Genomic DNA, 17198 nt, shown 5'->3' with positions numbered 1-17198 from the left:
GGGAGTGATCAGAACTACAGAATAAAGATTTTTACACCTTGGTTTTCATTGTACAATTTCTAGCAATTTTGACTTGTTCAATAGGTGACTCACCATCAGCAAGCAAGCCTCACTTTTGCTACACAGAAGAGTACAGCAGAATATAGAAGTTGACTGAGACTGGCTGAGACTGCCACCTTATTCTATAGACATGTTATTAACTGTTTAGAAAATGATTTTACCAGGAATTTAACATGTCTAATATACTTCTGCACTTGATCCAAAATAGAAAAGATAACATTACAATTATTAGGCATATATTTAGTACAGGATAAAAGTGCAGCACTTAATATTAACTAATGTATTACTTAATGCATAAGGATTCAGAGTTGCAATTATTAGTTTTGAGTTTCAGGTTTGTAATACTTTACATGTTATCTCTCCATGAGAGCAGGCCATAATGCCAATTGTGTTTAAGTTTTACTTACAGTCTCCTGGTATCATGGCTCCACTTAGCATGTTCTTCAACGCAGTGAGCAAGTTGCAGCATCCTTCCAGTATTCCAGAGATTTTCCAGTATTCTACTAGCCTGGTGCATAGTGCTCTCTGGCACCATGGAACAGTGCCAGTCTGGAGGCGATATCCATTGTACACTTGGCTGTACCGAGTCATTATTGGCTGCAGGAGCTTGAAACTGCAATATAGTTTCCATCAACTTCAGGAGCAGAACCAGAGACTGATATAGCACATATTTTTAATTGAGAGGTCAGTGACCAGCCTAGCCAATAACTCACATGGAGAGGCCACCTGTAATGTATACAAGGCCTGGTTTGAATGCACAAGAGTTTGACAATGTTAAAGTTTATTCCTTGTTTTATATATATTTTAAACAACTTAACGCAATACATATATCAAATGACTATTTACTTACACAATTTTACTATGAAGATAACAGTAGGTACTTTACTTTAGTAATAGAGGAAAAATACTTTTCATTGTTAGAATGAAAACAGAATATTTCCAATAGAATCAAGACAACTTTTTATTACCATTTACTTAAATGTGTATTTTGCAGTGGCCTTCAGGCAGGTTTATTATCATGAAGTTATTTCTGCTACCAATACCAATCTAAGTTTCTTTAGTTAACAATGACTTCTACAACTAGAATTATTTAAACATTTTCAGTTTGGAAGATGTTTTACAAACTCTTTATAATTGACTATAACCGCATTGACTAGACACCTCATGTTTAAATAAACTTACTAAATTACAATTACCAATGAAAGAAATTTACTCTTTATTTAAGAGAGCATATCTACAATCTTTTTCCTTTAGCCTAATTTCACCAATGTGAACTTACAATTTTCATTACTCTAAAGATTTTGTACATATAATGTTAATTTAGTTTATAAATTAACTATGGGAGATTACACTCAAGTTAAATAAAATTGAAACCATAATAGTTTATGCAAGGAATGTTCTCTTTTTCCCTTACAGGAAGCTAAAAACTTCTTTTCTTTAAGTTATCAAAATTATTAAATTAAAAGCATACTGACTACCAGGTTTTAAAACACATGCATACTGACTACCAGGTTTTAAAACACATTACAGAATTACTTAATTTTTTTAAAATCATAACCCAGGAAAGATCTCTCCATAGTTTTTATGGACTTTCCTTTACTTACTGAAATTTGTTAATAGAGCCACTAATTACCTTTATTTCATTGGAAAGAAATCTTCTGGAAGAATTAAGGCTCACCAGATTGTGGAGAAGAAAATAATTTATTCTCAATCTTGCAAGAAGGGGTGCAGAGCCAGATATGGCTGGTGCCACGAACAAAGAAAAATGACACAATTTATACCCCTAAGCCTAGCATGCAAGCTCTTCCTGTTTTTCCATAGATTGGATACTTCAGAAGTTACAGCTTATCTGAGATTTAACTTTCCCACGCAAAAGTTTGATTTAACTGCTTCTTCTATCACATTCCAACCATTTTAGTTTTTACCTGCTCCCCCCTTTTTCAAATAAGGAATAGAATTTAGTGCTGAAATGGCACCGACTTAGTTAGCTCCTTCTTGGGCATCCTTCCACTGCCCATAGGACTGGCCTAAACTGGTCTCCTCCACTGCTGTCCAACCCGGGAGTGGGAGACTGAGGCAGCAGGCCGCCAGGTTACATCAACATTTTTCTTCTGTGAAAATTAACCTAATCTTTGTTAATCTTTGTGTGTGTTTTTTTTTTTTTTTGCAATTTATGGCTGACAAAGGTTTAAACTGGGAAATTACCAGGCAAACTGATTCTCAGTTCCCTAGCCTAGTAAGATAGGTTTAATCTGCCACACCTAGTCTTGCCTTAAAAGCTCTTGCAAAGAGGAGGCCCTTTCCCAATTGTTTCCATAATCAGATTTCTATGACTTTTTCATCCTGCTTAGTTCAATTTGGGCTTTAAGAATATTTATAAATATAACTGCATATTTAATTTTTAACAATTTGAATAGACCTCTTTTAAGAATTTTTATTTGTTAATTTGATATTATCCTGATGTATGAAGACATACATTGAGCTTTTTTTTTTAAAAATGGGCAGACACAAAGAGTTAGACACAAACACAACTCATTGATATTACTTGTAATTTGCATTATTTTATATACTGTTTAACTTAATTAATTAGGGGTCCAGAAATACATATTACTTATATAACTGCATATTTAACCTCAAAAATTTGAGCAAATAGGCAGACATGAATAGTTTGACACAACAACATGACTTTAGTTACTTTAAACTTTTCAAAGACTTTTGAAACTCTTCTTAATTTGCACTATGACCATGCAGTTTACCACAAGAATTTTCTTTCTTACTTAATGGATTGTAATAACCAAAATGTTCTCAATGCCTTAGCACCATTTTGTTTTAGAACTTTATATTTTACTTTGAAATTAGCAGAATTTTGGATAAGCAACAAGATTAACTTTATATATATTTACTGAGGCTATTTGAAGCCTCAGGGAGACAGACTGCTTTCTCTCATGAATTGCCACTCTTAGGAACACTGACCGTCAAGGCAGGAGACTTCTCCCCCTCCACCCCCCTTTCTGATTTTGGAGATAATAAAACTCCAGTGGCCATTTAACCTTATTCTATCAGGCAGCAATTTATTTAGTTTACACTTGAATTCATGAGAGAAAGGGTTACTAATACCAGGAGAGGAGACAGTGATGTCCCAGCTCTTCTCAATTATGAAATAACCATAGGCAAAGGCAAAGGGTGAGGTTAGGCTTGAAGTAACCATAAACAAAGGAAATGTTAGTGTAGAATTTACACTTAAATAATAGTTTCAGGCTAAATTCACCCAGCTATAATCTCAGTTATTGTCTTTCCACTGTTTTATAATATAAATGCATTTATAAATGATTTTAACTCTTAGTTACAGTTTTTATTAATTTTTTAAAACCTATTAATTTTATAACACCTTTAAATACCTTTCATTCAACTTATATTAAATGAACTTAACCATTACTTTAATTTTTCCTTTAAAGTAAAAGAATAAATCTCTTGCAGTTAGTTTGAAATAAAAGGCTACTTTTCAGGATTTGATTTCTAGAACATAAAATGTTCTTTTAAAAGAGGTAAGACTCTTCTTCAAACATTGAGGATATGATAAGGTTAAAGCACAAGAAGCTATTGATAAAAGATTTTCTTTATATATTGATCTTACTCAATTTAATCATAAAAATTTCCCTTCCACAAACCTTCTACACTTTCAGTATTCATTCAGGTTCTGTCCCACACTCTACTCTTTCCAATAATCAATCATTTTATCTTAGGACAAAATCATCTTCTGTTTCCTTAACAATAAAAACACACTCCATATATCCCACATACTAAGTTACCAGGCAAACTTCTTACAATATATAATTGCCATTAATACTAAACAAGTTTGTTAAAATAATGAACTTTTCTTCACTTTAAATACTTAGTAGCATGTAATACCAGAAACAGTTTTTTTGGAAGTAAGTTGGCAGGGGAGATTGGCTGCCGAATAAGTTTGTTATAAAATTGCCTTTTATTATTATTATTATCAATTCAGTTTTGTTAAATAATGACTTTCTGCAATTAGCCACTTAAATACCTTAAACAATGCTTTGTAAAACCTTTATATTTATACCCTTAAGACAAATTTTACCTTCACAGAACACATTCTCTTACTTAAGGTTACTACAATACCTTCTAAGAACCTGAGCAGAATGCAAACGTATTTTGGCTTTGACACCCTAAGGAGGGAACTTTACTGCATTTATTCTGATTCTGCTTTTCACCCCCTTCACTTCCCCCCCTTCCAGGCAGTCGGGTGCACAACAAACAGGAATGCAGCTTATGAATAGAAGGGTGGACTCACTGGAAAGGGGCAAGCCGCTCCCCCCTTTCCAGCTTTCAGCCAAAATGGGCAGACAGAACCTACTCAAATTTGGCAACTCTCCCAGGGACCCAGCCACCCTGACTGGGACATCCCCAACAAACTTGGGTGCGTCGCGCGGACACAGATGGCCTCCAAGCCCCGGCAAAGGGCCAGACCAGAGACAAGACAGCAGAGCATGCACAAACATCTAGACTCTGCAAACATCCAGACTCCTCAGCTTTTGCCCCAGAATCATTTCACCCCCTTGCCAATGGCAAGGGAGGGCTCCAGCTCAGCTGTAATTCCACTCTACATAAGGACACAACTCCAACACTAGCCTTGAGCTGACACAGACAGAAGCACAAAGGTCACTAATCTGACCCACAAGTTTATATATTTATTTTCACCATGGCTGCCCCCACAGCCATCACAAACCTCAGAACACTTAACATTTGGTATAAAGCAAATTCATTCACAAATTAGCACCATAACAAAAGATTTCAGCTAGACTTTTCCACTGTTTAAACTTTACACCCAGACCAAGCTCCACCAGAAAAGCCGATCCATTTTCCTGTAACCAAGTTTTGTTTTCCTTAATCTAGACCAATTTCCAGGACATTAGGACTTGAACCTATAAATAGCCCTTCCTATTAAAATCGAGACTCCACTCCTTTAGTGGATATAAGACCAGTACCAGATTCTAACATGCAGTTAGACAAACCCAAAACACCAGGGCTTTTCCCCGGTTTTCCTCCTTTTCCCAAGCCTAGAGAGAACGGCTTCCCCCCAGCCTTCTGGGGCTACTAGGGTTCTCTCGGGAGGTGATCAGCCTCCCCTTCCTAGCAATTAAAGCTAGGGCCTTCCAGACTGTGCTCACCCGGGGAGTCTTACCTTCTTCCATGTTCGGAGTTCTTTTTCGTTCCCAGAATCTTTCTCTTCAGACCTTCCATTGCCCCTCGATTTTGTCGGGAAGATTCTGGTGGAGCCCACATCTTTTCTGGATTAAATTTAATCCAGGGGCGCCCAGATTTGGGGTTCACCCGAGTCCTCCCGGCTTCCTCGGGGATTTGGAAGGGGCAGCAAAATGCTACCGTCTCTGGCCTTCATTTTTGTCCCTTCGTGGTCGCCAAAAATGTTGTGGAATTTAAGAGAAGTTCAATTAATTGAGTATAGAGAGGCCAGGACTCAGGAATGATTTTGAGAAGGAAAAAATGGTTTATTGACGGCCGGCCGGACTCGGGAGCTTTCAGTTTGAATCCCGAGCCCCAAACAAGATTTTCAAACGTCTTTTATACAGAGAGGAAAGGCCAAATGGTCCCTTTGTTTCAGTTCTCAATAGGCTTCAATTAGCATATATCTCTTCCACATCTTAGGTAAGCTTTTAGCAAGGACTCCAGACATTCTAGATAAGCCTTGGTTTTTTGCATTTCCCCTAAATACTTAAAGTTTATAGCCCTTGCTTTGTTAAACATTTCCTGGGACTGGAGCCTGCTGTCACCGTCCCTAAGGGCAGGACTGCAGCCTCTTACCGTTCCACACCCACAAGTCAAACAACTTAGTTATTTCTGAAGAGACACAAGTCAAACAGCTTAGTTATTTCTGAAGAGACAAAGAGCCTTCCACCCATAGCCCACATCAGTAATATAAGGAGTTCTGCATTGTCATATGCTTCAACATCTTAACCTCAAGACTTAAGATAAAGATAAACATAATAAACAGCTTCTTCCTCTCTTCCCTGCATCCTAAAATGGTCACACCCTCACTCTCACTAGGCCAATAGCTACAGCCTTACCCATATAACATTATAAGGGCATAATAACCAAGTCCTCTCTAAACTTCCTGCTCCCTGCAGGTTTGGTTGAACCTACGTCCTTGACAGGTTTGTGTTACCCCATGAGGCCCACCACTCCTCTCCATTCTAGGACCTGTAAGTATTACTTATCTTTTTTTTTCATACCTCCCAAGTGTCACTTGTCTGCCCTTGCCACACCTGATTATTTATATAAAGACACTTATGATACAAGTGATGGCACCTTTATCATTTTTGTGGTTCGTCTCTCCTTTCTCCAGGTTGGTCTAGCCAGAAGTTTGTTAATTTTCTTCAGCTTTCAGAGAGTTAAATTTTGGTTTGTTGATTTTCTCTATTGTTTGTCAGTTTTCTATTGCACCTCAGTTTTCTAATCCAAGAGCAAATCAATTCCCATTGTTCAAGTCAACCCATTGTGTGGTATTTGTTTTAGCAGCCAGGAAACCAAGACACTATCTTTACTCCATACAAAATATTATGATATTATCTCTTCTTTCTTTGTCTCATTCTGTAAAAAACAGAGACTCAAAATTCAATAAACTGATTTTATAATCAAAATAATGAAACAAAATACCATGTTCAAAAATCACTGTTATTTGATCTGACCCATTGCCAAGGGTATTAGTCAGTCAAAGGGGTGCTGATGCAAAATACCAGAAATTGATTGTTTTTTTAAAGGTATTGATTTGGAGTAGAAGCATACAGATATCAGGGCATAAAGCATAAGTTACTTTCCTCACCAAAGTATATTTTCGCGTGTTGGAGCAAGATGACTGCCAATGTTTACCAGGGTTCAGGCTACCAGGATTCCTCCCTTCCAGGGTCTGGCCTCTCTCTCTTCTTGTGCTTACATCTTGGGGTCCCAGCTTAAGGCTTCAGCATTAAACTCCAACATCAAAATTGCTTCAACTCTGTCCTTCGCCATGCCTTTTATCTGTGAGTCCCCACCCACCAAAGAGTGGGGACTCAATGCCCCACTGGCACAAGAGTTTTGCATAATTACTTAATCAAGTAAACCTAAGAATCTGATACAATCTAATATGCCCAGAGGAAAAGATCAGTTTACAAACATAATCCAATATTTCCTTTTGGAGTCCATCAATAATATCAAACTGCTACACCAACTATGTTTTTTGTTCACCTTACTTTTAGAGTAACAAAACTCTTAATATTTTCTCTTTTTGTTAGTTTGTTTACCTCACTATGAAGTCTTTGTATTAGTTAGGGTTCTCTAGGGAAACAGAATTAAGAGGAGATACCCTAAATAGTATGAGATTTCATAAGAGTCCCTCACATGACTGTGGGGGTGCACAAGTCCAGATTCCACAGGTAGACTCTAAACCAGGGGTTCTGATGTAAGTCTAATGAAGGTCCTTGATGAGTTTCTGGGAGACTTTGGCGGTCCAAAGACCAGCTTGGAAATTCTCTCTAAATGCTGAAATCATTTCCCCTTTTAAGTAATTCAACTGATTGGATAAAGCATTACTCATTTTTTATTGCAATTTCCCTGGTTCATGCAGCTGTAATCAGCCATCTATGCAGTAAACTTACCAAGCCCATGAATGTCCTTTTATTATGATTGCTTGCTTGACCAAACAACTGGGCATAATTACCTCATTGAGTTGAAACATTAGCCTAACCATCACAGTCCACTCCATGTCAGCTCAGCAATGATGCACATTACCTTAAACCATACTTAGTTTCTAAGTAAAAACAATAACAGTTTCTAAGTAAAAACAATAACAATAACAATGTTCAACTCTCCTACATAAAACAGAAAATGCGTTAATTCCCTACAGAATAGGGGGCAAGTCCTTAAGTAATAATATTCACTCTTAAATTTGGCATCTTAAATTTATGACCTGGAACTAATACACCTTGTCATATGATAAGAGAAAAGTTTAGGGAAGAAAACAAAGAAATTAATTTTGTCTACATATACAATCATACTCATAATGAAGAAAGATTCATGACTATTACAGTCCTCATTTCTGTAACTGGTCACATGGCTGAAGTTCATATTTATCTCTACCCTTCTTCCACTGGGACAGCTATTTTGCCAGGCAGAGAACAGTAGTTAATCTGCTGGTTTAGGTAAGTTTACAACCACTGGCTAAGCAGTTCCTCTGATGGATGTTAATTTTATTTGTGTAAATGGGACAGCTGGTTCAACCTCTTATCACTCTGTAAGAAAGCCCGGGATGGTTCCAGAAGTGGCAATGTCAAGTTTCCAAGAAGAGCAAACGAAGACAGCCCCATTGATTAAGTACTTTAAAAGTTTCTGTGTGCATCAACTTTTTACTTTCCTATTGTCCAAATTAAGATAGTCAATATGGGAGGCAGTTCCTAAGGGTGTGGATTCAGTGAAGCGAGAAAATGAGAAGTAAATTTTTCATCATCTATCCCAGGGAATAACTTTCTACTGCTTATCTACTCACACAGCAATACAAAAGGAAATGTGATGTTATTAGGTATTTGTGTTACTCTAAGTTTCTGGCCCTTTTGGATAGTTCAAGTTAGATTTAATTTTTCATTGTTTTCACACAAATCTACCTCCTCACTTCATGTAAATCCCCAAATCTTAAAAAAAAATACTACAGCCCATTCTACCTCTAGGGATGGTAACAATTGTATTCTATACATTTACCTTTTGGCTGTGAAAGTTATTTTGAAAGGTAAAAATCACATGGTCTTGAATCAAGAAGTATTTGGAAAACAAGCCATCTGCCATGACCATAGAACCTGTGGGTCTCCAGAGCTCTCAGGAGCACCAGTACCTGGGATTGTATCTACTTTGGCTGTCTCTGGAATCCTGCTGAGATGTGCATGGACACAACCCCTCTAATGACCTTCTGACTCTTTTTTGAAGACTCTTACCATATAAACTCATTTGTCTTTATCATTTCCCCCTTTTATTCTAGGTCTTTTTCTAGTTGCATCACCAGCTAGTGATTGGTAGTAATCCCTCGGCACCAGGGAGGCTCACCCTTAGTAGTCCTGTCCCATGCTTCGGGAAAGGTAATGCATTTACATGCTGAGTTTGGCTTAGAGAGTGCCACATTTGAACAACACAGAGGCTCTCAGGAGGTAACTCTTAGACAGCCTGCAGTTCTAGGCCTAGTTGAAATTTCATGTGTGACCTTTCTACACATGCCTCTATTTATCACTTTTACTGGACCTGTGGTTGGCAGTGGAGTTAGTATGTGCTCAGGAGCCTTGAATCTCTGGACTGGCCATTTGCCATCTGGGCCCTGAGCCTCAGCAGAGTTGCAACTCCTACTCTCCAGTTCATTGGACTTACCAGGTCAGCTAATACTGAGGTGGAGATGGTCAACCCTCACACTAGGGAACCAAGTGTGCCTACAACTGCAAGCAGGAAAATCACATCCATCAGTCATGTGGGATCTAAGCTCCCTCTCAATTTAGAGGTGGAGTGGACATCATCATCCCAGAGTTCACAAGATGGAAGAATAAAATATGGATTAGAGTGGGTTTACTGGTATTCTACTATAGAACTATTTTGACTAGCAAGGAAGAAATTGTAGCATTGATATGGAGAAAGTGGCCATGGTAGTTGCTGAGGGCAGGAAGCAGGAAGAAGAAATGTGATGTGGAGCCATTTTTGGGACTTGGAGTTGTCCTGTATGATATTGCAGGGACAGATGCTGGACATTATATATCCTGCCATAACCCACTGATTGTACTGGGGTAGAGTGTAAGTTATAATGTGAACTATAATCTATGCAGTGCAGCAGTGCTCCAAAATGTATCTACCAAATGCAATGAATGTGCCACAATGATGAAAGAGGTTGTTGATGTGGGAAGAGTGGGGTGGGTGTGGGGTATATGGAAACCTCTTATATTTTTTAATGTAACATTTTTTGTGATTTATATATCTTTAAAAAAAGATAAATAAAATTTTTAAAAAGTAAAGAAAAAAAATATATTTTAGTTAAAGAAACTAAATAACATACTATTTTCACAGTTATGAATCTGAATATACAGACATGAATCTTGTATATTGGATTTCAAATGTAAATAACACAGTGTTTAGAGATCACTAAGTGAAATCCGTGTTTTCACATCGTAAGTGAATATCAGCACAATATCAGTACATAAAAATGAAAGAAGCATGTATATTAGTTATTTTCAGAAACTAAGCTATATATTGTTTTCACAGTTCACTAGGTGAGTCTTTTTATTTAAATGGCTTGTAAGACATAGTCAATATACAGAAGTGAAAGAAGTTTATATATTATATTTTTAATGTAAAGAACAGTGTTTTTGGAGATCACTAAGTGAAACCTGTTTTAATATTGTTTGTAAGTCAGTATCAGTACAAAGATGTGAAACAAGCATATATTTTTGTTTAATTTACTAAACTACTTAGATTTTTACATTTCACTAGATGAATATTGTATTTTCATAATGTAAGTCAATATTAGTACAATGAATTGAATGGAGCATGTATATTAGATTTCAAAAGCAAAGAACAGTGTTTTCAGATATCAGTAAGTGAATCTTGTGTTTTAAAAAAGCTTGTGAATCAATATCTGTACATTGAACAATACAGTGCATCTGTGTTTTCATATTGTTTAAAAGTCAATATCAGTACCTAACAGTGAATGAAGCATGTATATTGGTTTTTGAAACAAAAGAACACAGTGTTTTTATAGCAAACAAACAAACAAAAAACCCCACAAACAAAACCTTCTGAAAGCTAATGCTAAACTTTTGCTAATATAATTTCATTATCATATGATGGGTAATCATATTTGATTTATTTTTGACAGATTCAGTTTATACATACTCTTCAAACATGAAATTGTTCTGACTTAGATGACAAATTGAATTTTTATGTTAGAAGTGTGGCATAAGATTGTGAGGGGGTGTATGTGCTCTCTTGCTCTTTTATAAAGAATACTATTTTCTCAAATCACAAGCATATTCTGTATTTTCTGTTTTGTATGGGATGTAGGAAAAGAAAGAAAAATCTTACCATCAGAGATTTCAAGAATTTCATCTATATTTTTGTCTTTAACTATATAATACAAAACTTATTAACTGAAAACCAATAAAACAAGGTACTAAAAGGTCTTAGAGATTTTTTTGATTGTTTGTTTTTAATGATATAAAGTATTGACAAATCCCTATGTATTACTCCAATGACTTGTAACCATGAACCTGACACATGAAGAGAAGAACAAGAATAAATTAAAATGTTTGCAGGAAATAGAATGGAGTGTACTCCATTATTCCTAACTATTAATTAAAAGAAGTTTGTGGCCCTCACCGATATATTGCAGGTCACAATATATATTGCTGGTTTATTTATATATCTATATATAGCAAACTAAAGGTACAAAAATACTTACTTAAATCTGGGTTCCTTAATTATACATCCCTATTTTGATCTTATCATTTTTCTCACATCCTGACAAAAACCTTTTAAAGAAATTGCATTATTTTTACAAAACATTCTGTATTAAGGATGGACTCTTTGTCAAAAAGGACAAAAAGAGAGAAAAGGGAAGGGAAGGGAAGGGAAAGGAAGTGGAAGGGGGAGGGGGAGGGGAGGGAAGGGAAAGGAAGGGAAGGGAAAAAAAGAGAAGAGGACAAAGAATTTCAATGAGCAACTTTAGAAGCTGAATGTTCTTTTCAAAATAAACATTATCTTTTTTTAAATTAATTAATTTATTTTTTATTTCATTCAGAAAATATGAGGTCCCCATATACCCTCCACCCCCCTCACATCACTCCTCCCCCCATAGCAACAATCTCCTCCATTATCATGAGACATTTATTGCATTTGGTGAATACATCTCTGAGCACCACTGCACCTCATGGTCAATGGTCCACATCATAGCCCACACTCTACCATGTTTCATCCAGTGGGCCATGGGAGGACATACAGTGTCTAGTAATTTTCCCTGCAGCACCACCCAAGACAACTCCAAGTCCCGAAAATGCCTCCAAATCTCATCTCTTCCTTTCATTCCCCACACCCAGCAGCCACCATGGCCACTTTTTCCACACCAATGCCACATTTTCTTCGATTACTAAGCACAATAGTTCATGAATAGAGTATCAGTAAGTTCACTCTAATTCATATTCTATTCCTCCATCCTGTGGACCTTGGATTCATTGTGTCCACTCCACATCTATATCAAGAGGGGACTTAGATTCCACATGGATGCTGGATGCAATCCTCCTGCTTTCAGTAGTAGCCACTCTTGGCTCCATGGTGTGGTGGTTGACTTTCTTCAACTCCATGTTGGCTGAGTGGGGTAAGTCCAATAAACCAGAGTGTAGGAGCTGAAGTCTGTTGAGGCTCAGGGCCTGGCTATCATATGGTCAGTCCAGAGATTCAGATCCTCTGGGTATATATTAAACCCCAGCACCAACTACAGTTCTGGTAAACATAACAGGAGAGGCTTGTGAAAAAAGATCACATCTGGGAAACGGACTTTGGCCCAGTGGTTAGGGCGTCCGTCTACCACATGGGAGGTCCGCGGTTCAAACCCCGGGCCTCCTTGACCCGTGTGGAGCTGGCCCATGTGCAGTGCTGATGCGCGCAAGGAGTGCTGTGCTACACAGGGGTGTCCCTCGCGTAGGGGAGCCCCACACGCAAGGTGTGCACCCATAAGGAGAGCCGCCCAGCGCAAAGGAGGGAGCAGCCTGCCGAGGAATGGCGCCACCCACATTTCCCGTGCCGCTGATGACAACAGAAGCGGACAGAGAAACAAGACGCAGCAAAAAGACACAGAAAAACAGACAACCGGGGGAGGGGAGGGGAATTAAATAAAAAATAAAAATAAATCTTTAAAAAAAAAAAAAAAAAGATCACATCTGAGTCCAGCTCCATCACACAAAAACACAAATTCCAAAGAAGGGCCAACTGACATGGCATTGAACTCCATCTGCCATGACCATAGAACCTGTGGGTCTCTGTAGCCCTCAGAAGAATCAATACCTGGGGTTGTATATACTTTATCTGTCTCTGGGACTCTGATGAAGTGTGCATAAGGGCGACCTCTCTGATAACCTCCCAGCTCTTTTTTGGAGACTCATGGCCATATAAACTCATTTGTCCTTTCCATTTCCCCCTTGATTCAGGTCAAAAAGCATTTTTAACTCCTGGTAATATATGTAGATTGAGATATTCTGCTGGTTCAAGTTGACCCTTGTATTTAAGGTCATTTTCTAGTTACATCATCAGCTGGTACTTGGTAGTAATCCCTCGGCACTAGGGAGGCTCATCCCCGGGAGTCATGTTCCACACTGGGGGGAAGGCAACGCATTTACATGTTGAGTTTGGCTTCAAGACTGGCCACATTTGAGCAACACGGAAGTTCTCAGGATAAACATTATCTTAATTGCTGTCATTCTGTAGAGTTGGTAGGTAGCTTTTCACCCTTGATATTTGGATTTTGGATTAAAACTTACACAAGAGAAAGTAATGAATAGATCTTTTATTTGTTGAAAACTTGAAACTCAATTGACAATTCTATTGTATGCTCTCAAATGTTTCAAATAGCATTAGTCTTTGAAAAGAGACCTGGATTTAATTCTCCAAACAATATCTTATATTTGATAGGAAATTACAAAGACTCTATTAATTCTTAGATGAAAAAAATTATACCTACATTGAGGAATTTAAAAAATTAAAGAAATAAGCTAGCACCTTGATACATGAGAAAAAGCAACCATGTTCACCCAGGCCAATGATAACATTGTTTTAATAGAAACAAATTACTATTTATGATATTTAAAGTTATGAGGTATTAATAAGTGAACTTTTACAGAGCAAGTTATAAACAAAATATAAGTATTTTGACATTCTTTATAATATGACATATTTAAAAAATGGTTTCTGTATGTGTGCATGTTAGCAGTTTCTACATTCTTTTGAATAGAATTGGCAATGTTTAGTGTATGCTTAATAAATTATTGGAAAGCTTTTCTCATCATATTCCTCTTAATAGGAAGAGGAGCATGAGAAAACAAAAATATATTATACATAGTTTACTTAAATCATATTAATAGACAGGCATATCATAATTAAATTGTGATGAATATAAGTACAATAAAATGGTAAAAGAGTAAATATTCTTATATGAATTTTTATAATGTCATATTTATGATTAATACTGAATCACATTCATAATAATATAAACTTGATATATTAAAAGTAATCATTTTTCATTATATACTTCTTACCTTCTGCATATTTAACTATTTTATAAAAATAATAGAAATATTGTCATTTGTACCTACTAGGAATGTTGGATACTTAATAAAAATGAGATTCAGATATATGTAATATACAGATTATGGTAAATTTCCCATATACAAACCCTGACTTCATGCATTCTTTTTAGAAAAGCACATTTGTTTTTTTAATTTTAAGTTTGAGTAGCTGTCATGCTGAAATTCCATGGCCTACTCATCAACGTAGAATCCAGTAGTATAATTCAAAACTATTTTCAATATGTATTCATATATTTTAGATTTTGCCTACATTAAAATTATGACCATTTTCCTTGTAGCTATTCAGGTAACATTCAAGAGCCCTGAGCATCATAATTTATTTGCAATCTAATTGCTACCCATTGTAAAGTAAGATTTAAGTTGACAATATATAATTACTTACAGAAATGGATTGAAAAACTCATAACATGTTTTGAAAATTCTTAGGTGTACAGATAAAAATTTCCTGTTTTATTATGTTAATTTAATTAATTTGCTTCACTAGATTCATTATTCTGCTAGAATCAGAAAAAAGAAAAAAATCAGGCAATGATGAAATTTCTCCAAGTTTTGTTACTTTTACATGTGAGAAACTATTATGGATACCCTCAAGATTTGTGGTATACATTGTTTTAGAGCTAGTAATTTTGTATTTCATCACGTATTTCTGATGTGATATCTCTTCTAAAATAATAGTAACCACTGAGGAGGAAGTGGATATTACATTCAAATAACTGTCCTTCCTTATCACACTAAAATTCCTTTATCTGATAAGTACCTGAAATGTAAGGGTGTTAATCATTATGATTATTTATAACCAGGAGTCTGTCAGATCATTTGGAGTGAGTTTGAAAAAGAGGAGTAAGCACATACTAAGGTTCAGGAAAAATTTTTATATTTATGACAGCCTGAGTTGATTAAAAAAAAACAGCTACTTTAAAATCTCAATAGTTTTTCTTCCTTTACTCTTAATGTTATATAAAATCATATTGTATGAAAAAATATTTCAATTAAGAGAAAAATGACCAAATCTCTTAATTTGTTTATGAAATAAGGTAACTATATTTTTCATTGTATTCAGGTATATGCATATTTGCCTTATTTTAATTTTGAAAAATTATTAAACCTATCAAGATATTTTAAAAGACATTTCTACCATAACTACTGCTTGATATTATAATTTCAATACTAATATTTTATAACAAAATGAATCTTAATTATACAATTACATCTAATTGGTAAATATCATGCTATAATATTATTTGAAAGGAGAGTTTTAGGAAAAGGGGAATCAGTTTAAAATATAACTCCCAAAGCTATTTTTATACCATCATTTTATGATTCATTTTAGTCTATTTGATATATTTAATTTCAGAAAGGATTCAATATTCTAGTTGATAACAAGCAAGTTATTAAAAATCCAATAATAATTCATTCATTTGCCATGCTAATTGAAAATCTCCCTAAGTGCATTCTGCTAAGCCATGCTTATACAGTGACGAACACTCAATTAATAGTATTGTCTTTTTTTAGTACTAATTTTCAAGAAAGCCTGTGAATAATTTCAGGTGTCTTCATCGTAGCTCATGAATAGATAGCCAATTAATTCCATAGAGTATAATAAATATGTAGCAATTGAACTATATTTTCTGTATATTTTTGTCTTATACATTTAACCAAATTAATGTAAGGTAAAAAATTATCTTTTTAGCTAGTCAGAATACGAATATGAACTCAGGTACAAAAAAGACTATATTCAAATAAAACCAATATATAGCATATATATTTTTTACATACAAAACCTTTATAATTTTTATAACATATCCATCAGTGTAACAGTATTTTTATTTATTTTCCTAATGCAAAATATAGATTAGTCATGTGTATTAGGCAGCCAAAAAGATGCTGATGCAAAGTACCAGAAATCTGTTAGTTTTAACAGAGGATATTTATTTGGGGGTAAAATCTTACAGTTACAAGGTCCTAAAGAGTCCAACTCAAGGTACCATAAGAAGTACTTTCTCACCCGAAGTCAGTTGCCATGCATTGAAGTAAGATGGCAGGCCTTATCTCTCCTTCCTTTTTCCTTTTAAGGCTCCTTAGACCCAGCTTCATCTAATCTCAGCTGTAACTGGCATAGGGTCTGTTTCATTCTGGCCTTCCTCAGCTCAGCTGCTTAGTTCTGTTCAACTGCAAACTATCAAGGAAATGGCCCATCTTTCTTCCTGGGGCCACAAGATTAAAGTTCTCTATTGTGTCTATGAAGCTCTCTTTCTTCCTGTGCTTTCTTCTGTGTATCTTCTTGAGTGAACATCTGTTTGTATCAGCCCACCAAATGGGCAGGGACTCAACCTTCAGTCATGCCCTATTGACATGGTTGAATCAAAGTCCTAATCTAGATTTAATAAAGTAAGTTTAAAACCTTTTAATTTAATACAATTATAGGGTATCATGCCCAGGGAAACATGCCATTTTACAAACATAGTCAATATCTGTTTTTTAATTCATAAATAATATCAAACTGCTATATTCTGTAAAACTAACTATATGCTCTGGTTTTCCTGGGATAGTACAAGTTTAGAATTAAAACCTCTTTTAACTTTTCCTTCCTAATTTTTTACTGAGATATAACTCATATATATGAATCCAAGTGAACAATTCAATTAATTTTTATATATGTGGCACCCAATTCAAGATGATATTTCCATTACCTCAGAAAACTCCCTCAATGGCAACTATTATTCTGGCCTTTGCCATCATAGAGTA

This window comes from Dasypus novemcinctus, chromosome 1, assembly GCF_030445035.2.
Source record: "Dasypus novemcinctus isolate mDasNov1 chromosome 1, mDasNov1.1.hap2, whole genome shotgun sequence".
NCBI lineage: Eukaryota > Metazoa > Chordata > Mammalia > Cingulata > Dasypodidae > Dasypus > Dasypus novemcinctus.
This window is presented reverse-complemented; position numbering follows the sequence as displayed.